The sequence below is a fragment of the Pantherophis guttatus genome, chromosome 6, assembly GCF_059756535.1.
Source record: "Pantherophis guttatus breed Tessera chromosome 6, ASM5975653v1, whole genome shotgun sequence".
Classification (NCBI taxonomy): domain Eukaryota; kingdom Metazoa; phylum Chordata; class Lepidosauria; order Squamata; family Colubridae; genus Pantherophis; species Pantherophis guttatus.
Genome location: NC_142068.1, coordinates 69837429 through 69843216, shown reverse-complemented (window position 1 = coordinate 69843216; position 5788 = coordinate 69837429).

Below are 5788 nucleotides of genomic sequence, written 5' to 3'. Positions count from 1 at the left end.
GAGCATGCCACAAGAGTTTCTCATTAAATTCACCTGAAGGCAGAATATTACATTGGTGCCGTGTTTTCATCTTCTGTATTAGCTTGGTGGTGTCTTATATTTTCTATTTTTGTCATTGTGACATAACAAGTTTGTTATGAGAGCTGCAATCCAGAATAATCGCAGCAAAGGATATTTTCAGTGTGCAAAGTCTAAAAGGGCTGTCAGATTTTGAAATGAAAAACACTAGCAGTGCAAGCACAGAAGAAGGACTTGGAACAGTCACAGTAAAAAAAGAAAATCAAGGAGATTGGTCACCAAAATGTTATCACCGATGCCCCGAATTCTATCACCAATAGACAAGCCCTCTATGTGGGGTACTTGTGCAACTGAACACTAAGCAAATATAGATATGGGCCTTTTCTAGAGCCCAATTTCATGCCTTCAGTTCTACTAGAGAGGAGATTTCATGGGACTCCTCATTCACAGAGACTTTGCAATGATTTTAATTAGTTATGCTGTTTTATTGTCCTATTTTTTCTTCTTCTCCAGTAACTAATTGCTATATTAAACTATTTCTCTTTTTACTGTACTCTTTTATTTAAAAGCTGGTTTATTTAAAAGCTGAGTAACTCTTAATTAGCATGGTTGATCCATTGCCCAGCCATTCATAAGTCTACTATTATGGTTCATTGCACAGTCAGCAAGATATTCAGAGTGAATTTGGCATTTTTGTCCACCTATCAAGTTCTAACCAAGGATCTGCTATTAATTATATTATATTCATTATATACTGATTATCAAGCTGCTGTCCTTCAGACTGCATTGATTGCTAATATCAAGAATATCTATATCATAAGCTGCTGACAGAAATCCCAGCCTGTACATCCTATATGCTGCAACATGCTTCTAGCTCATTGGATAAAACTTATAAAAATTAAGTCAGGCAAATTGTAAAAATAATTTGCTGTTTAGCATCATATTGCTACTTTTTGAAAGCAATATATGTGTTATGATACCTAACCTGCAGCCTATGACAAACATTTTTCTGGCCCTTTTATTTTCTGTATATTTTGTGCTAAATTATTCAGATCATGTGTAAAAAATCTCATTTGTAATGGCTTTAAAGGAATAGGTATGTTGGGAACAGGTATATGAAGATATCTTCATATGAACCGTAGAAACTCAAAAATACTTCAGTCTCAGAATTGTAATTTTTCATGCACCACTGATTATAATTTAATTTGATTTCATTTAATCTTTGCCCATTCTTATTTTTTCTGAAGTTGAATATTTAGGTCTGAATGCAAAAGGCCACATGGGCTTTTCAGAACTTTCTTCTACAGAGCCCTGGAGGCTATGTCCCTACTGAGGGTTAGAAACAAGAAAGCACAAATGCAAGGACTACCAAGCCAATGAGTTATGTGTGGTTATTTGATTAGTCTTCGTAGTCTATTTTATGTGATGCCTTTAATAACTTAGTAGGTAATTTTTTTTCCAGTTATGGAATTCTATTATTTTAGAAATGCAGATTTTGAGGCTTAAATCTAAAAACAGAAAGGAGAAACAGAAGCAGTTAAAGAATTGACAAATGAGCCATTAGACAAAACACACTTTGATTTAGCAATGTAAAGAGATGTAAACATGATTATATGAGACAACCAGCGAAGGTAACAGAAGTGGCTGTAGTTCATAAGAATTGAACTTAGTGTAGAGTTCATGAAAAATGGTTAGTACCTAAAAGGGAAGTCACTGTTAAATTAAGCTCAACATCTGGTGATTTTATGGACATTTCCAGGCAGCTTTTGAGGCCAAAATATAGAATACTGCAATTCACTGTAGCAGTGTACAGTAAGTACATGATTATATGAAAAACATTCAAACATGTATTGTTCTGATTCACAGATTATTGTTATCTGGTTTATGTCCTTCATCCAGGAGCTCAAAATAAAGTACAGGGAACCTTCCTGATTTTTTTCAACAATAACCCTGTGAGGTATGATGGGCTGGGAGAGAGTGACTGACATGAAGTCACCGAAGGATCTTCTGTGACGGAGGCTGAAGTAGAAGTTTCCTTTTTCCTTCTTAGTCTAACACCACACTGGCTGTCCAGCATTTTCTTATTGAGCATTAATGTTTTTCCAAATCATGTCACAAAATCAGTAAAATCAATTTTCTTTCCTGCATTTTCATCCACATTCTTCTTGATTTGCCCAGCTGATTGATCTTGGCTGTAACATCTACCAAATAATGTATCATGAAGAAACCAAGCCCTTTTAGGCAAAATGCTCCATCTGCTGGCCTATTTATTAATGCTTAACTCGTTTTTCAGTTCTATCTTGATGTAATTTCTACCGAAGGAAAGTTTGGTTTTTAATATTTTTGAGGCTGTAACCTTTAAGAAACCACTGCAGGGCTTCTGCAGCCCACGGAGGTGTTTTGTTTCCTGTGGGGATAGCTTCTGACAACATCAGTCTTTCGATTCTTGAGCTCAGCTTCAGCACTTTAGTTTATTCTGAAAGCAGGGCTTGCACAATACCTGAAATTTACATGCACATATAGACATGCACAGGATTCAGGATTTGGAATTTCCCGTTTTATGAGGTATCCATTTACACACAAGTTTTCACCTTGTCCGTCCATTCTGCTTAGGCTTCTGGATGTAGGCTCAGCCTCCTGTCAGCATGATGGGACAACTGGAGAAGGATTTTGAGTGCATGTTTACCCACAATAGGGGCACAGCTGCCATGTGGAAAAGCTCTTGATTGAAGATTTACATTCCAGCATGTTCACAGCCATATCAGCTCAAGTTTACCGCATGTCATTAACTATCCTATCCAGGGAAATTCATCAACGTTTTTACAACCAATCATTCCAGGAGAAATGAGGGAAGAATGCTGCCAAGTTATAACAGTTTGAAAGGTAAGCATAGATCTGAAGAATTTCACATTCATTTAAATATGGTTTGCGTGCCAAAGATTGGAAATCTATGCTCTGAAAAGCTTCTTGGTATGAACCCTATATATTTATTAATAAAGCTATGGATATGTGTGTGTGTGTGTGTGTGTGTGTGTGTCTACAAGTCTAATTTGTGCAATAATTCTGTGTTCCACAACATTTTCATATTTCCTTTATCAATCGTCCTAACATTAACTCAAGCTAGAGTGAACTTACCGTCATCTTGTTAGATAAGCCACCCAATTGTTAAGTCTGGAAAATACACAGGGCTCTTCTTTTCCACATGAAACAGGGCTTCCCTGTTTCTACTTAGCTTCCAGTTAGTGAAAATTTGACATTAGACAAAATGTAGGAGAAATCATAAGCAGTCCTCCCACATACCTATATATTTCCAAAACTCTTGTCTGTTTGATACTTTGTAAGCTTCAATTGGGCAAAATACTGTATCATAGGGCAAAACCTTATCAACAGAGATAATTCAAATGGGCTAACTTACAGAATACCAGGACCCATTACTCTCTGGGAAATGAAATTTGGGTTGTTTTTTTTTTTGCTGGTTTAGCACTGCTGTGCTGCTGCTGGGGAGGGAGGGAGGGAGGGAGGGAGGAAGGAAGGAAGGAAGGAAGGAAGGAAGGAAGGAAGGAAGGAAGGAAGGAAGGAAGGAAGGAAGGATTCTAACATTGACTGTCACTAGTGAATCTTTCCCCACAGCTCTAATTTTACATATTGTTATTACATGTTTTAATTGAGAGAATAAGAGCCCTCTTGTATAAATAATTCTGAAAAGCTGAGGAGGAACATTTTTGTATATTAGGCTATTTCCTCTGTTATTTTAATGGGACTGGTACCAATCTTTTTATGAATTATGAGTGCAGAAGAATCCTTTCCAAATGACATCACTGAAAGCTTGCCATTACAATGAGGCATTCATAATACAGCATGCCAGCACATGTACAAGTCAGAATGAAATTATGAAATCATATTTTTTCCCATAAAAAGGAACATTCCATGCCAGAACAGAAAGTATACAGCTATTGCTCAGGCCAATATTATCATTCATTCATAACAGAAAAGAGAAAATAAATAAAAGACTATAAAAAGTTTGTGCTTTTTAAAAAGAGAATATTTGGGAAAATAGTAAAAACAAGGGTGCCGTCGGCCAAACAGTGTCGACTGGCGGCCCCCAGGGGGAGAGCCTTCTCTGTGGGGGCACCTACCATCTGGAACGAGCTCCCCCCAGAGATACGGAAGATCCCAGACCTGCGCACGTTTCGCCGTGCTCTCAAAACTTTTCTATTTCAGCAAGCTGGCCAGGCCTAACTCCCCTCTTTTAAATTATTTTTTAAATTTTTTAATTCGTGATTTTATAAATTGGGTGTTTTAATCTGTGTTTCGGCCAAAATATTTAATAATTTTAAGGGATTTTTAATATTTGTATTATCTGTATTTTATCTTGGCTGTTCACCGCCCTGAGTCCTTCGGGAGTAGGGCGGTATAGAAATTTGATTAAATAAATAAATAAATAAACAAATAAATAAATAAATACAATTACATCTCTTGGGACCTTTCTCATCAACTGCTATCATCATCTCTTAATTGGACATGCAAAAAATAAATCTTGGATCATCAATTTGGAAATACAAGGTTTATCTATTGCTATAAGCAATCCTATCTATTGCTCTGTGACCTATAGTCAGGTACCCTGATATTTTTGGACTATAATTCCCATTGTCCTATACTTGCTTAGGCCCATAGGGGATTCTGAGAGCTGAAGTCCACAAATCTTAAAAGTTGCCACAGTTGAATACCCCTACTCTCCAAATTTCACCAGGAATTTTATAAAAAATCGATGCCTAGCTTCTGTGTTCTCAGATCACGTAGAGGTAGTGTTGCTTGTTGCTTCTTCTAAATTAACCAATATATGAAGAAATACAGCTTTTTATTCAATAGGATCATTTCCAGGAAAGTGTATGGAATTGTTGCCTTCAGAAAAGTCCCACTCATTCCAAGGCAAGATCCATATGTCATATTAATCCATAACACAATTCATTCAGATTCATCTTGGGATGTGAAAGCCAACTTATTGTCATTTATTTTATAAACCCTGGTTAAAGTAATCCCTGGTTTAGCTAAATCATGAATTCTACCATTGTGGTTTCTGAACCATGGGTCTTCTTATAATTACTTATGAACTATGACTAGCTAAGGAAGCCATGATTAAAACACAGCTTCTTGAAAAGCATAAACCTGGCTAACGTTTCTTTTAAAAACATTGAAAAGGTAGTTGAAAAGACAAATAAAAATAACTATCGGGAAAATGAATCAGGGCTTGAGCTGAAGTTCTAAATTTTAAAGAGAAGTAGCCCATCATACCTTAACTGTTTTAAGGAAGCTTTGTTGAGGTATTTCGCACATAAATTCCAAAGAGCAGCAGTATATTATCGAATAGCAGATTTTTAGAGGAAAAAAAATGCTGAAGTTCCACTTGTCAGTCTCTACACTTCAGTCCAACACACATAATCACAGAATAGTGGAGAACATATGGAGAGACATATGCACATGGCTGAAAAAAACCTGGAGCTGTAAATCTTAAGGCTTCTGTTCTGCAGCTGATACATAAAGTAATGTCCATCATTGCTCTCTGTTGAGTTGAGAGATGGGTGTTAGAACTGTTTGGCAGAGATAGGAAAACAATGCAAAATTGTTTGCAATTATCTACTTAATGATGCCAGTGATTAATGATTGAGAAGCCATCTGAAATGATCTGTATTGATAATCAACACACAAGTTACTATGGTCCAATTAGAGTTAGGAGCAAAAGCCCATCACTCTGAAAAATGTGTGGTATTTA